Source organism: Anabrus simplex, chromosome 1 (assembly GCF_040414725.1).
Source record: "Anabrus simplex isolate iqAnaSimp1 chromosome 1, ASM4041472v1, whole genome shotgun sequence".
NCBI classification, from domain to species: Eukaryota; Metazoa; Arthropoda; class Insecta; order Orthoptera; family Tettigoniidae; genus Anabrus; species Anabrus simplex.
The window spans coordinates 1,070,205,336-1,070,223,079 of NC_090265.1; the positions used below are offsets into that span (position 1 = coordinate 1,070,205,336).

General features: G+C 42.4%; 1 pseudogene; it reads left to right on the plus strand.

Annotated features, from left to right (window-relative positions):
- The first annotated feature begins 2,289 nt into the window (after window positions 1–2,289).
- LOC137496983 (uncharacterized) lies at window positions 2,290–17,197 on the plus strand (annotated as a pseudogene).
- Window positions 17,198–17,744: the final 547 nt, after the last annotated feature.

Genomic DNA, 17,744 nt, shown 5'->3' on the forward strand with positions numbered 1-17,744 from the left:
CGTCAAGATGGTAGTACTGAGGTTTGCGATGCGTTGTTGTCTGTCAAAAAGCACGTGGCTGTCAAAAAGCACGTGGCTGTCAAAAAGCACGTGGCTTTGTTTACCTCGCGCTTGTGAGGTTAAGTTGGCACTACTGAGGTTTAGGCCCGTCAAGATGGCAGTACTGAGGTTAGCGGTGCGTTGTTGTCTGTCAAAAAGCACGTGGCTTTGTTTATCTCGCGCTAGTTAGGTTAAGTTGGCAGCACTGGAAGAGGCCTCTGGCTGAGGTGGAGGAGGCCACTGGGTGGCCACTGGCTGAGGAGGAGGAGGAGGTGGCCACTGGGAGGCCACTGGCTGAGGAGGAGGAGGAGGTGGCCACTGGGAGGCCACTGGCTGAGGAGGAGGAGGAGGCCTCTCCCGAGAGCCGGAGGAGGAGGAGGCCGCCGAACCATCCAATTATACTACTAACACTTTTTTGGAATATCCATTTAAGGGGGTGAAAAGAATTGAAAAAGCGTGTGAATGTTTAAAATGTGTATATCTACAGTATTTCTCAAAACCTTAATACGTTACAAACGTGAAAATGCGTATTTTGAATCTCCAATAAATATAAAGGAACATGTATTGTTTTGTTTTCGGAAAAGCCACTTAACGGAGAGGGGGTGTGAAGTGTAAAAGGAGTTGAATTCTTCTTATGAGGATACTTATATTTCAAAACTGAAGATGTTACAGACGTGAAAATTGGTATTTTGAAACTCCTTTAAAAAGAAAGAAACACGTATTTCTTTGTTTTCGGAAAATCCACTAACGGGAGGGGGAAGGAAGGACTGATAAAGGGGTTGAATTATTTTTATGGGGATACTTACATCTCAAAAACTGAAGATGTTACAGAAGTGGAAATTTGTATTTGGAATCTTCTTTAAAAATTAAGCAAAAATAGTTTTGACTTGAGAGAGGACTGTTTTCACATGTACAGTTCTGCGTCGCATGTTCCAGAGTTAGCTCTACCAGTAGCCTGGTACTACTACTACTACTACTACTAAAATGTATTCATTCCTCCCCTGAAGGGGGAGGCGGGCCTCTTAGACGGTGACACCGTTTCTCACGCCGGGAGATTTGTTACGGTGAAGGAGATGCACGGAGAAGGTGAGGGGCTTGGCGGCCGTTGCCTATACTAGGAACTGTCCCGATATTCACCTTAGTGCAGGAGAATGGAAAACCACGGAAAACCATTCTCAGGACAGCCGACGGTTGAGGCCAGCCGTGAGGTCCAGCCTTGTCCCTTCTCCCGAATGCAGAGACGTAGAGCCACGATAGAGCCGTGGCCACCCCTCCTCTGCTCGGTTGACCGGTCAGAGTGCAGAGCTTGTGGACCACGGACCAGCCGTGTCCACTTATGGGCCAAGACCCACTCTGCATCTACCGACCGGCAGCCTGGTCATGTTAGCTCCTAAAGGCAATCCCACAAACGTGGTTTACAAAGAGGTTCCGGGGTAAATGAAACTGAACTTTTCAGTGAGTTTTTACACTTTAAGAAATTTCAGTTAATGTATTAGTGCAGTACCGTGGGACGATTACTTTGATCACATTACGAAATCCACGCGAGTGAAGCCGCGGTTAACAGCTAGTAAATGATATAACTGATATAAGTCTCCCCTTCGAACCATGTGACCTTGCCGCGGTGGGGAGGCTTGCGCATCCCAATGAAGCAGATAGCCGAGCCACAGATGCAACCATATCGGATGGGTATCTGTAGAGAGACAAACCTAACGGAACCTTTTATCGAAAGGGGAGTAGCAAGCCTTTCGGAAGTTGCAAGGGCGGCAGTCTAGATGATTGACTGATATGGTTTTGCAGTAATACTCACCATAGGTTTGCTGTGTTGATACTGCTACACGGCTGAAAGCATCGGCAAACTACAGCCATAACTAACTCCCGAGGACATGCAGCTCTCTCTGAATGAATGTTGGACTGATTATGGCTTCGTTGCGGGTAAAATATTCCCGAGGTAAAATAGTCCCCCATTCGGATCTCCGTTTGGGGACGATACGAGAGGGGGTGGGGGTGGGGGGCAATAATCAGGAAGATCGACATTCTGTGAGTCGGAGCGTGGATTGTTAGAAGTTTAAATCGATGTGGTAGGTTAGAGAATCTGAAAAGGGAGATGGATAGACTAAAGTTAGATGTAGTTGGTTTACGTGAAATATGTTGGTAGGAAGAGCAGGATTTTTCGTCAAGTGACTACATAATTATCACCACAAAATCAAACAGCGGAAATGGAGGAGTTGGTTTAATAATGAATAAGAGAATATGGCAGCGGGTAAGCTACTTTTATTATTTGCTTATTATTTAGCGTATGATGCTACAGTTGACAATCGACTCTATGTACAAGTACTTGACACACACAAAAAATATATGCGATTGACTCTACATAGCCTACACCTTAACAAATATATCTACAAAATACTCAATGGAAATATCCCCTCAGAAAACTAAGATGGTGGCTTTCTGTGTCAAAGAACCAGTAAGAAGCAAGCTCTGTTTAAATAATAACATTTTGGAAAGAGTAAATGATTTTAAATACCTTGGCTACAAACTGTCTTTCTTTGAAGAACTGGATATATCCGAGAAAATCTTTAACTTCAACAGATGTTTGGGAATCATCAATACAGTTGTTAGACCATCATTAGTTCAAAAACACACCCGTACAAGAATCTACAAAACCTTGGCAAGATCTGTACTTTGCTATGGACCCTGAGGATACGCAATGAGAGAAGAATACAGCTGAAATGAAATGCATGCGGCGAACAACAGGAGTCACTAAGTGGGAACACAAAGGAAATACAGAAGTGCTTAATGACCTTAAAAGCAGAACTGTATTGGAATACATCTATGAATACCATAGAAATTGGCTTGAACACCTAAACAGGATGGACAGAAGCAGGATCCCCAAAGCAGTCATAAACTACTGCCCCGGTGGGAAGAGATCTCTGGGACGGCCCAGGAAGAGATGGTGTGAAAATGCAAATCTTTTGTATAGACCCTAACAGTTCTTCTATAGGACTAATACATGAAAGTATGATGATGATAATAATGAAGTCCACATTAAAAAGGTTACGGAGGGCTTTCAGTCTCTTATAGACGAGTGTCCAGCTCTTCCAACCAAGAGAGTGCCTCAGAGGTCGCACGATGTATGTCCTCAATGGAAGCTCGGAGAGGGCAGTTCTTCAGAATGTTCACGATGGTTTGCATTTCAGCACCACAGTCACAAGCTGGAGAGTCTTTTCAGCCCCACTGATACAGAGCAGAAGCGCTTCTTCCGACTCCACAGAGAATCCTATACGTATGGTCCAGGTGGAGCGAGGAAGGTTGAACCCAGGCAACTTTGCAGTTGTATCCCTGATGTTAACAACACCGTGAGGGTGTGATTCAGACCATTCACGTTTCCATGTTTCATCAGGTTTAAAATATGAATTAACTCATTCCTTTGCCCTCTTCCAGGCAGGTTTCCGTGATTTCAGTCTCGTTACGGCATTTTCATCTGTATCCTGATGTATTGGGTGGAAACTGTTCCTTAGTATCCTGGTCCACTGTCGAACAAGAGCACTTTGGCGTCTGATGCGAGGAGGTTGAATGTTGCTCAGTAGTATCAACCATTGAATAGGAGTACAGTGAAATGTACCGGATATAATTCTCATTGTGGGGTGCAGTTGGACATCAACCAGACAAGTGTGGATCTGTTGAGGCATACAGAGGAGCAATATTCAGCTGGTGAATATACTACTGCTAGAACAGTTGATCGTAGTGTACACGCATCTGCACCCCATGAAGTACCAGCTAGTCTACCCAGCAAGTTGTTACGGCGTTTAAGCTTAGCAGCCAGTTTCTCAAGATGGCATCGATAGGTTAATGGCCTGTCTAGCTTGTTGTTTAAAGGGGCCTAACATCGAAGGTCATCGGCCCGATGGCCTGTCTAAAGTTACACCCAGATATTTTGGGTTGGTATTACACTGTAGTGTGTGGTTTCCTAATCTGATCGTAGGTTGATAGTTTGCTATCCTGTTATTTAGACAGAACGCAGCTACCTCTGTCTTTAGTGGACTAGGTTTCAGGAGCATTTTTTGAAATAATCATCCATCTTGTCTAATGTCTTCCGCCTCATTGAAGTCTGTTCTTTGTATGGTAAGGTTGATATCGTCCAAATAGATGAACTTTCGAGATGCGGTTTATGGGACATCATGGATATACCAGGTGGCTCACGGACGCCGTACTTTCTACTTATAAATGTCCAGCATGCATAAGTGATGTGTGGGGTGTCTACCAACTGATTTTAACAGGGGAACTACTGCCAGCGGGCAGGTTACGTCAGATTATGAAGAGATAAGAAACAGAGTCACACTCGCAGCATGTTACTCAGCGCTGCCGGTCGAATGCACCCCCTGCATTAGTAAACATCGTTTTCGACCACATAGTTCTAGGTTGGTGCATGCTACAGCCGCACTATATTTGTTGTCTGCATATCGTCAGTAGCTAGTGTGATCAGCAGCGGTGAATACACAGACATTATTTTAATCTGGACAATCTGGTCGGAATGCAACCGAAGCTCCAAACAGACGTATGCCTTCTACATACGTACTTCACCGAACAGTATTAGTTTTTGTTTCATACATGCAACTCTTCCATCGAGTTGAATGTCTACACGTGTATAAATAAATAAGTTATTAGATTTCCTTTTCTACACCTATGGCGTGTCTACAAACAGTAGCGGCGATTAGGGGGTGCGACGAGTAGGGACAGTCGCTCCCCCCCACCACCACTTTGTGGAGTACACATTACATTTTCATTCCACTGTAGCCAGCTGGAACTAGGAATTATTTTTAAAAGCTGTTTGTACAAACCTTGTTATCTTATCTGCTAATTCCTTCGTTTATTTTCTTTAATTATTAACATAATTATTGACGGAAATACGCACAAAATGCTGTTCGTCGCCGCTAACCAATTTGTATAGCACTACGGCAAGTAATGGAGACTTTGCCTGTGCTGTGAGGAAGGGTAGTAGGGGTATATATTGTTTGCCGAGGTCGTGGCCACTGAGTTATAATTCACTCACTTGTCGCGCGCATTCATCAGTCTGGCAGTCTCTTTAGTGTCTGTTAGTTTCTTAGTGAGTATTCAAATACTAAATTATTTTTAATTGCATAATCATTCCGTACTTCTATGTAATTATACTGGGCGAGGTGGCGGTGGGGTTACGGGCGTGCAGCTCTGAGTTTGCACTCGGGAGATAGTAGTTTCGAATCCCACTGTCAGCAGCCCTGAAGATGGTTGTCCGTGGTTTCCCATTTTCACACCAGGCAAGTGCTGGGGCTGTACCTTATTTAAGGCCACGGTCGCTTCCTTTCCACGCGTAGCCCTTTTCTGTCTCATCGTCGCCATAAATCCTATCTATGTCGGTGCGACGTAAAGCCAAGTGTAAAAAAAAAAACCAGTTGTAATCGTATTTCAACAGGAGCTAATACCAACGTTCCTAAGTTATTTCTTTGTGTTATGTTATTTATTATGTAAATGCCCCGTAGTATGTTTGTGAGACCTGGTGAAAAATTTATTATACAGCATTGAATGAAAATCTCAAAAAAACTATTATTACGAATAGGCCTAATCCACGGGGCTGATTAATTACATTTACTTATAAAAAAGCATAATACAAACGAAATAATTTAGTCCGGTGAATGTAAAGTTGGTATTATCTCGCGATGAAATTACAATTATAATTAAATATATCTGTTTTTTATTGACTTTATGTCGCACCGACACAGATAGAACTTATGGGCAGGAAGCAACCGTGGCCTTAATTAAGATACAGCCTCAGCCTTTGCCTGGTATGAAAATGGGATACCACGGAAAACTATCTTCAGTGGTGTCGACAAAGGGATTCGAAACCACTATCTCCCGAGTGCAAGCTCACAACTGCGCGCCCGTAACCCCACGGCCAGATCGCCCTGTGCAATTAAATAGATGTACTGCATGATTATGCAATTAATAATCATTTAGTATTTGAATACACACTAAGAAACTAACAGACAATAAAGAGACTGCCAGACTGACGAATGCGCGCGGCAAGCGGGTGAATTATAACTCCGTGGCCACGACCTCGGCAAATTTTGTACTCTACCACCCTTCCTCACAGCACATGCAACGTCTCCACTACTTGCCGTAGCGCTATACAATAAAGGAAAGATTTAGCATATAAGACAACAAGGCTTGTACAAATAGCTTTTTTTAAATAATTCCTAGTTCCAGCTGGCTAAAATGGAATAAATGTCATATTTACTCTACAAAGTGCGGGTGGGAGCGACTGCCCTCCTCACCCCACCCCTTAACCGCCGCTATTGTTTGTAGACACGCCAAAGATGCAGTGAATGAAATCTAATAACTTATTAATTTAGACACGTGTAGACATTCAACTCGTTAAAATAGATAATTGCATGGAACAAAGACGAATACTGTTAGGCGAAATATGTGTGTAGAAGGCGTACGTCTGTTTGGAGCTTCTGTTGCATTCCGACCAGGTTGTCCAGCTTAAAATAATGTCTATGTATTCACCGCTGCTGATCACACTAGCCATTGCCGATATGCAGACGGCAAATATAGTGCGGCTGTAGCATACACCAGCCTAGAACTATGCGTTCGAAAACGATGTTTACTAATGCAAGGGATGCATTCGACCGGCAGCGCTGAGTAACATGCTGCGAGTGTGACTCTGTTTCTTATCTCTTCATAATCTGACGTAACCTGCCCGCTGGCAGTAGTTCCCCTGTTAAAATCAGTTGGTAGACACCCCACACATCACTTATGCATGCTGGACATTTATAAGTAAAAAGTACGGCGTCCGTGAGCCACCTGGTATATATAAGTTGAAGAGGATAGGAGACAAGAAAAATCATTATTAAGTTTAAGGTATCTGCTACGGGTATGTTCTGTATGAATTTGGAAAAATCTGTTACTGAGTTATTTTATCAGGGTGAACATTTTGAGACATGGTATAGCCTTGATGAGATAGTGGGAGTAGTGGGTTCGAGCCCCACTGTCGGTAGCCCTGAAGATGGTTTTCCGTGGTTTCCCATTTTCACACCAGGCAAATGCTGGGGTTGTACCTTAATTAAGGCCACGGCCGCTTTCTTCCTACTCGTAGGCCTTTCCTATCCCATCGTCGCCATAAGACCCATATGTGTCGGTGCGACGTAAAGCAAATAGCGAAAAAAAAGGGAAAAAAAAGGAAGCCGAGAAATTTAGAACGAAACCTCCCTTCTGGAGAGGCATGGGGATATGAGGTTGACTTAATCTACACCAGAAATGAGTCTTCTACCTAGCCTTCCCCCCAATTTCTGTGGTGGTTAGTAGTTTGATTTGTGTGTAGATGAAAGTGTGTACTGAGACGAACACAAACACCCATTCCCCGATCTTTACAAATTAACGAGACTTACTTAATTATCACCGACCCGACCGGGAATCGAACCCAGAGCCGCTGCTCTAACCATGCTGCTAAGGAGCCAGACCTATAGCAGAAATGAGTACAGAGGCATGGAGCTACCCAGTAGGCCCTATGTCTCTATTAGTGCCGAGGTTATGAAGTGAATAAGCGTTTACCTTTCACCCGCTAAGAGGCTTTCTGTATCGAGATATTTCAACTTGTATTTACTCCAAAAGCTTCTTTGACTTTTTTCTATACATCACCTACCTTTCCTATAACCGGGAGAGTTGGCCGTGCGGTTAGGAGTGCGCAGCTGTAAGCTCGCATCCGGGATAGGCTATAGTGGGCTCGAACCCCACTGTCGGCAGCCCTGAAGATGGTTTTCCGTGGTTTCCCATTTTCACGCCAGGCAAATGCTGGGGCTGTACCTTAATTAAGGCCAAGGCCGCTTCCTTCCAATTCCCAGGCCTTTCCTGTCCCTTCGTCGCCATAAGACCTATCTGTGTCGGTGAGACGTAAAGCAACTAGCCTTTCCTATAACAATGCGACCTTTAACATCCCTCTCAGCCATTGCCCCTTAGCTGCCTTGTATTTCCAGTCTACTTCATTCTTTAGTCGTTTGCTTTCTTGCTATCCCTCTTCATTTTATTGTTCTTGTACATCTGTTGTTCATCATTCAGGTCTGGTACCTCATTAGTAGACAACGGATTTATGTGCTGTATAAATCGCCAATATAAGCATGCAGCTATGCTGAAAAAGTGGTGAAATATGTAGTTAAGTATGCACTTATTTTCATGGCATTAAACACTTGTGTGAAATACAAAACGTAACAATCCTTTACTAGACACACGCGATTCGCCCACAGCAATACATAAAATCATAATTATGAATAAACAAGTGAATAAGAAACAAAAAGTATCACACTACTAATAGCTGCGGGTGTTCTACAATCCGTGCGTAGTTAGTGAGAATCATCAATCTATGAGTGTCCACTGTTAAAACAATGTGCACATTTCTCCTAGATAAAACACAGTGTGTTAATTACTACGCATGATAAATCCATTTGTAAGGTTTTAAGAAAACCGTGTAAAAAGACACACACTTCAATACACATTCGTCTTTCATTATACCCTGCACAGCCACTTTTCCTCTCCATAATTTGCATTACAGTACACTACAACAGTCTTATCCAAGTTACCTGGTTTAAATCTCCAGCGAATGTAGGTTATAAACATTCTGGTAGATCCACATTATCAGTACCAGCCAAATATTTGTTTATAGCTACCATGATGTCGTAGCCCGGATTTCGTTTAAGGACATCACGATATTTTGTTTGCAGACGGAGTCCGAGGTTTCCTGAATTAACTTTCATTTCACACTTCACGTACACCCTATTGTCCAGCGAATCACCAAGGCATCCTCCGCGTGTTTCTAACTTCTCGATGGATTCTGGTATGATTTGGAAGTGTGTCCTGATAAGTGCCAGTTCCCTTTGAACCGTTTCATTGCCGAAAGAGTTCACAGCATTAATTACATTACATTTTATTGAGGACTGCTTGTAAAACATGTTAAAACATACACAATAAAAGTCGAAAACATCCACAATAAATCCGAAATTTGAAATGTGTGCACTAATTTCAAATATATGGAAACAATATAAGTAGTCCAATTTCACCTTCAAACTCACCTTCTTGTCAGTTTTGGAGCATACCGGCAAACATAATTTGCATTTGCATACAAATCCGATATCTACATAGAAACAACAATAAATAGTGTTATTTGTTTTACGTCTACTTTTACGCCTTTCGGAGACACCGAGGTGCCGGAATTTAGTTCCGCAGGAGTTCTTTAACGTGCCAGTAAATCTACGACACGAGGCTGACGTATTTGAGCACCTTCAAATACCGGCGGACTGAGCCAGGATCGAATCTGCCAAGTTGGAGTCAGAAGGCCAGCGCCTCAACCGTCTGAGCCACTCAGCCCGGCAGTTACACATTGATTCCCACTTGATCTTGTCTTTCTTCTAGTCATCTACAGTTTTCATTCCTACGGTGCTTCTTTCACCCTCTGTTGTTAGTCGTGCAACACATACCTTGAACCTTTCCCTCCTTTCTTTTTTCTTAAAATAATCTTCACATCTCTTTGTTTTCCATTCTTCAGTGTCATGACTACTATGTAGTAATCGGAGTCTCCGTCTACTTCTGAGAAGGTCATGCAATCTGACACCTGGGCTCCAGAGGCTTCTCAACTTGGGAGCATGGGTTGGCGACCACGGGGCCCATACCTGAGTCCTGGCATTACTTCCACTTACTTGTGCCAGGCTCCTCACTTTCATCTATCCTATCCGACCTCCCTTGGCAACTCTTGTTCTTTTCCGACCCCGACGGTATTAGAGCACTCGAAGCTTAGGGAGTCTTTTATTTTAACGCCCTTCGTGGCCGTTGTCTTCCTTTGGTCGATACCTTCATTTTTTAAAGTGTCGGATCTCTCCCATTTTTTCTCTCTGGTTGGTGTTATATAGAGGATGGCTGCCTGCCTAGTTGTACTTCCTCTTAAAACAATAATCAACACCATCTCTGACACCTGGTTTCTGAAACTACTACAATTGTTTTACGTCACGCTGACTCAGATAAGTCTTATGACGACGATGGGATAGGACTGGAAAGGAAGCTGGCGTAACTTTAATCAAGGTACAGCCCAACCATGTTTCTGGCAAGGAAATGGGAAGCCACGGAAAACCATCTACAAGACTGCGGACAGTGGGGTTCAAACTCACTTTCTCCAGAAAGCAAACCAACAGCGAACCACGTAGCCAACTCGCTCGATGGTTTTACACAATATCTGGATCCTATTTGATAACTTGCACTTGCTCCAGTTCTTGTTCATATTTTAATTATTTGTTTACTTTACTTTGCCTGGTATGAAAATGGGAAACCATGTGAAACCATTTTCTGGGCTTTGGACGGGATCCGAACCCACCATCTCCTTAATGCAAGCGCACAGCTATGTGATCCTAACCGGACGGCCAATTCGCTCCGTGGTTTGTGGTGTTCACAGTAGATGGGGCACAATGTTTTAGGTCTTTTACGCCGGTTTTAGTCTCTTCTCTATCCAACGAAATACAGGGAAAGTAAAATAGTAAGTTAATTGACAGCCACATCTACATCCATTCCCATTTTCCATTCACATTTTTTTTTAAGTATGGTCGTGATGGATGTAATTCCTTTGCAAACAATCAGTCTTCGTAATTTAGACTTTTAGTGTGTGTTCTCACCTGATTCATTCCACTTACTATAACTGACACATTGCACACAATAACACTTGAATATTCACAAAAAACAGTTTCTAACCCGTATGAAGAGCGACATGCACTGTAACCGAATACTACAGTTGTACAATAAACAGTAACCATGTGTTCACTTGCTGCTTATCTCTTGTGTTTGGTTCAGCCTGGTCAACACAACTGCATGCAAAACTGACAAGAACGAAAAGAAAACCCGTTAAATTCCTTTATTATAAATAAAATGTTTCTATGCCGTTAAAAGAAATTGAAAAAAACACTAAATCCCTACATGAACACTGCGGGTTTTTTTAATTTCCCCCCACTAGAAACATCTCGAATCCGCTAGATCTGGTGGAAAAATTGCTACATTGATATTACTGGTTTGGTTCACTCTCGCTCTAAAACAGTGAAAGCAAATACTGTACGAAAAGTGTATTATATTGTAATGGTTATAGCGTCCGCCATGCCAACTCGCTACGGGCCGAGCTCGTCACCCATCGCCCCACCCCCCTTACGCTCGACCGCGCCAATCGCGAGCAACATTTAAGTGCTGGGCCGGCCCTTCTCTCTTCTATTCGTGGTCGCGCCGCATGGGACGACGGAAATTACTCGACTATTAATCTGGAGTCTTCTATCTCGCGAGGTTCCTGGATACATCTAGCATCCGGACTATTCTGGAAGGCCCAGAGCAGGTATATAAGGAGAGGAGTAACTTGGAGTGAGAGTTAGTTAGTTAGACGGAGTGAGTCAGAGCGAGATTGAGTTCGCTGGTGTGAGTTAGCGAAAAGCGCAGTCAGTGATAGCCTGGGCTGAGATGTCAGCCTGACGGAGTATCTGCCTGTTGGAGCCGAGGACTCGTTCCTGTTTCCCTGATGTCGTGTGTGTAAATCCCTTGAGGCCGGCTGCTGGAGAGGAACCTTGGGTGTTCTGGAGCAGCACGAAGGGAACACTGGATGCCGACGTGTGCAGACTGCGAACGGGGTTCGACGGGTTGAGTGAACAGCGGATACTATTCCGACCTGCGAGACTGATGTGTAGGCTGTGGACCGCGACAGCGCTAACGAGTGTGACTGAGTGGCTGAGTGTAGTGTAAATAATCGATGACTTTGTGTGTGTGTGTCATTGTAGATGGAACACGAGAAACTAAGAGAGAGAGCGCGAACCGTGTAAGTGTACTTGTGTAAGTTGTAAGCTCGGCAATCGTGTGTGTGCGTGTGCAAATCTGTAATTGTAGTGCTAAGTTAATAAATCTTAGAAATAGGACGCTACCAGGTTCTGTACCCATTTATTCATTTATTTACCCCGCCAACACGTTACAATATTTTCCTTACTTTTTTGTGTTTCTAGTTTCATTCAGTTTTTATCATGAGAAAACTTTTCGCCATTGGAAAAAAAAAAGGAATTTAAATTTCGTTCGATCTACCAGACTGCTGTAAAGAAAGCTACATATCTGTTCCTGTCACCATCAACTCTGAGGAAGATTTATTACAGTGCCGAAGTGTCCGATCTCAAAGTCTTTCTCACTTTAGCTGATTTTAGTCAGTGGATTTGACCGTAACCCGCACTTACTCCTCTCGCAGCTGTAATTGAGGGTGTGGTGCTGGCAAATGAGAGAGGAAGTCCACAACTATGGATCATTCCATGTTAAGAAAACAGTATTGTTCTTATGACAACATGGTTGCCATTTCGAACAGCTCTGCCCAACATTACGGGAAGATGGCTGCACGTAAATTTGTGAAATTCAGCATTTAAGTTCAAGATAAACGTGGGAAGAAACTAAGTTGAACATTATTTTCATGAACTCAAGGGGACTGGGAGTTTAGAGGGCTCTCATTTTGGTATTCATAGCATAATGAAAAAAAAAGCGGCATATACAGTGGACAATCAGTATTTAAGTTCAAGATAAGTACGCACTGATATAAGTTAACGACAAAAAAAACATATGCATCACATAAATAGACGACATTTCCACAGCAGTAATAAGCTGCCAGCGATTCACAGCGTAACAGATTACGCGTTACATGTACCAGAGCGACTTAGAAAAAAAAAGAAGGAAGGCAACAAAGAAATGGCTGTTTCATTCATTGTGCTTCCTCCCTGCGAATGTATTTATGAAATAGAAAATCTTAAGTAGTTATTTTAATAACACACGGCCAAAAAATACCTCCTCCTTTTTTTCATAATACAATATAAAGTACATTATAATATTTCTTAATCACGAGGAATTATGGATGTTAAGAGAGGGTGTGTTCGCTCCTTGTAGGTCCATAAGAGCAATACTGTTTTCTTAACGTGGAATGATCTATAGAATGTGACCATTGCTATATTGCCAAATTTCTTCCAACATAAGGGAAAGAAACTTAACGCATAAAATCAACTTTTAAAGAAAAATTATAAAAAAGAATAATAAGAAAAATAAGAAATCAAATTCATCTGCTAAATAAGTTCAATCACGCTCCTTAGTTGGGCATAACATTGTCGCAGTGGCGTGCACTGAACCCCAGCCACCCCAGTAAATCATTTTGTATTTGCATTGTCTTATTATTCCTTAGAACGTTTCTTTATCAAGATAAAACAAACTGCAAACAGCTAAGTTAAGGCAAGTGCAGCGGTCTCGATAACCCGTTAGCTTAAAGCCTGGTTCACAGCCCGGGCTGTTCTGAGCAGGTCACGATCCGGGCGTGGATCCATCAGGCCGATTGTCACTATACGTGACGAGGTCGAGCCGATCTACGCTCGAACCCCCCTTTTCTGTTAAGTCTCTCCCAGAAGGTCCGCTTACTAAACAGTCGTGCCAACGATTAAAATGCCTTTTTCAATCGAATCATTAATTAAAATTGTCTTGATTTTGGACGAAGAAGAGGAGAATCCGCCCAGTCGGGGGTTCAGGGTGCATCAAATGCTGACAAAGCGAAAAAGAGAAGGAGAAATGTTCACCTTATTTCCAGAGTTAGTTGACGATGAATCAAAATTCTACCAGTACTTCCCTATGTCGCATTATGATTTTATGCGGTTGTGTGGGTTCGTTGAAGCAGATATTCAACAGATGAGTACTTCGTTCCGAGACTGCACCACACCGGCTGAAAAACTTGCTGGATTTTTTGCGATAAATCGTACAGTTCTTGATATGCAAACAGTCAATCTTTCGTCATCCATGGTTATCGCATAAGTGAGGAGCGGCATCCTGTTGATTCTTCGCCCTTGGCCCTTCACGCGTTCCCACTAGACGGTCATTGATAATCCCAGCCGAGCCGTTCCGGTCTCAGATCGGGTGGAGACCGATCAGACGATCAGTTGGCCTTTCCTTGCACGGCTCAGAACATGAAGTGAGAACGATTCCATTGAATTTAATATAAGCGATTTTTGATCAGTCTTGACTGGAACGGCCCGGCACATCTAGTGTGAACGGAGCTCTACCGCAGCCAAGGTCTCTCCAGCGAGCTGGGTTTCTTTGCCGGCGCGTACCTAAGCGAAGTTCAAGTTGCTTGGTTGATGCTTACGCTTTTAAGCCCGGTTCACACTAGATGTGCCGAACCGTTCTGAGCAAGTCATGATCCGGGAGTGGATCGATCCAGGCCGATTCACACTATACGTTCCGCGGTCGAGCCGATCCACGCTCGGTATCCCTGTTCTGTTCAATCTATCCCAGTAGGTCCGCTAGTAAACAGCAGTGCCAAACATTAAAATGCCTTTTTCAATCGAATCATTAATTAAAATTGCCTTGAGTTTGGACGAAGAAGAGGAGAATAGGCCCAGTCGGAGGTTCTGGGTGCATCAAATGCTGACAAAGCGAAAAGGAGAAGGAGAATTTTTCACTTATTTCCAGAGTTAGTTGACGATGAATCAAAGTTCTACCAGTACTTCCGTATGTCGCATTACGATTTTATGCGGTTGTTGGGGTTCATAGAAGCAGATATTCAACAGATGAATACTTCGTTCCGAGAATGCATCACGCCGGCTGAAAAACTTGCTGTATGTTTGAGGTAAGTTAACCAAATTTTTGTTTTTTGTATGGGGATGGTTAGGGATAAATTCAGGTAAATGCCATTGTAAAGTCTAAAAATTAACTTTATTGAAATATATTAATGAACACATTACAGAAAAAAATACAGTAAAAGAAATTAAGTGCTTGTTGAAAAATGTAGCCTATTTTCACTCATTCTCTTGAAATGCTGCTATAAAACGGATAAGGTCCCCTTGGGCGGGCGGTTGCCCAACAGATGAATACGAATACGAACGGGCAGAAATTTGGTTTTGATTCTGTAGGTAGCTCGTTGGTATGAATTGTGGATTGGGAGATGATGGCATCGATGGTGAAGTGAGCCTTTCCTGAGGTGAAATGGGTGATGGTGTAGAAAATGTGTGCTCCGAAGGAGTTCTTGAAGAGGGATGGTAATAAGGAGGACGCTGAGGTTGCTGTTGGCTATACTGAGAGAAATGTTGTGGCTGACATCTTTGTGCTTCAATGTCTGTTATAATTTTGAAGATTTGCTGCTTAGCTACCAATTGATCGAATTTGGAAAATTTCCGGAATTTACCCTTCATAGACGAAAAAAAGTGGTCTATCTCATTGTCTTCTCTTTCTTTTCTTTTTTTGTTTCCAGAACATGTTTCATCAGCACACTAGTTGCAGTCTGCTGTGTTCGTTGTTTTTTATTACTTTGAGTGAATGTTACTGGAGTTTTACACTGTGAAGTAGATGGGCTGCTACTAGCTATAGATGTTGCTTTTGAAGAGTGATCAAGCTCCTCAGTCACCTGTGATAACTGATTGGTACCCTCGTCCTCTTCACCTGGGTGAAATTCATTTTCACCATCGTCCCTTAAGATTGATGTTAGGTTTTTTTGTCCCTTAAATAAGGACGTAGAAACTCCATCAGTTCCCCGTATTTCCATTTGGATGGTGAGTTAGCTTCCTGTCCAGTTGTGGCTTTTGCGCTGCGTGTATGTTTCCGGTATTGAGCCCTGAGGGATTCCCAGCGTCCTTTACATTTGTTCGGTTCTGCAAATAAAAGACAATCACGTTTCAGACTGTTGACGATATTGACAAAAGTTATATTTTGTGATGTAAGTAACAAGAAAAGGTCGTAACATTGGAGGAATGTCAGTGAGGCTGACGAAATTTGACTAGTCTGTCTTTTTCTCATATTGGGGGCCATTTCACTGCATACATCTGGAATTTTAGAGAAATGTATCTGTCTGTTTGTCTTTCTGTCTGTGACACGGTACAGGTCGAAATTGGGCACGCGAAATTCGCTGTACAGTTTTGACGCGGAACTACTAGTATAGGCTGCTGTCGAAGATTGTTGATAGATTAGGTTCTTTTAATATATCATGCAATGGATGTATGTTATAAGAAAGAATAATTTAATAGGTACGGAATTATAATTTCGGGTTAAGACAAATGCTGGGGCTGTACCTTAATTAAGGCCACGGCCCTTTCCTTCCCATTCCTAGGCCTTTCCTATCCCATCGTCGCCATAAGACCTATCTGTGTCGGTGCGACGTAAAATAAATAGCAAAAAAAAATCGGGTTAAATTACAATTTCTGGTCTATTTTTGTTTCAGATTCTTGCAACTGGAGATTCGTTCCGAACCATTGCGTTTAGTTACCGTCTTGGGCACTCAACAGTGCATGCGATTGTTCGTCAGGTGTGCCAAGCGATAATAAATAATTTACTATCAATCTACATACCTACTCCGCGAAAAAGTGACTGGGAGCGGATTGCAAACACATTTCGGAATGTCTGGAATTTTCCCAACTGCATTGGCTGCCTTGATGGAAAGCATGTCGAAATAATGGCCCCTTCTAATAGTGGTTCCAATTATTTTAACTACAAGAAGACCTTTTCTGTGGTTCTGCTTGCTTTAGTTGATGCTGATTACAATTTCATAGCAGTGTACATACGATCATACGGCAAAAACAGTGACGGTGGCATTTTTTTGTCTTCTCCATTAGGAAATGCATTTCATAACGGCACCTTTAACATTCCAGAAGACTCTGTACTGTCCGGATCAGATATTTCAGCACCTCACGTGATTTTAGGAGATTCTGCATTTCTGCTAAAAACCTATTTAATAAGGCCCTACCCCGAAAATCAAGTGCAAGATAATACTGACAGACGAATTTTCAACTACCGACATTGTCGTGCGAGAAGAGTGGTGGAAAACGCGTTTGGTATTCTAACTCAGAGGTTTCGCATTTACCTAAGAAAAATTAATTCTAAGCCCGATTATGTTGAAAATATAATTCTGACCACTTGTATCCTCCATAATTATTTGCGCTATGATCGACTACATCTCATGGAACGTGCGCCATCAAATGAAGAAACTGCAAGTGCTTTGACTAATTTACCACGTCTCTGTGCAAATGCCCAACAGGACACGTTTAACACCAGAGAGAAATTCAAGGCATACTTCAATTCCCCCGCAGGTAGTGTAACATGGAAAAATGACAGAATATAGTCTCTCATTTCACTTACAATTAGTAAAGTCCCTCGAACTGCATTAATCAACTAAATAATTTGAAATTTATTTCTTAGTTTATCTACAAACATTTTAAATTAATCACAAATTGAAAAACTTCAGCCAATGTCAAGTGTCAAAGTGAAAAATATTAATCAGTTGATAACGTGTGTTTGGCTCCGACTTTTTTTTTTTTTACAGACTCTTATAAAAATTTCAATTTTATACGTTAATTCAGTTTATACCATTTTTACAGAACTGTACATGTATTTTCTTATATGTTCGTACGTCTTGTTGTACATAATTTGTATGTCCATCAGCAATTTTAAAATAAAATAAAAACAATTATTGTCTCTCTTGTTTACTTACCTTGTCCAACTTTCCTGGAGATTTCGGACCACAGCTTCAACTTGTGGTTCATGTCGCTGTATTTTTGTGCGATAAATCATACAGTTCTTAATAATCACGCACGCACTCAATCTTTCGTCTTCCATGGTTATCGCACAAGTGAGGAGCGGCATCCTGTTGATTCTTCGCCCTTGGCCTT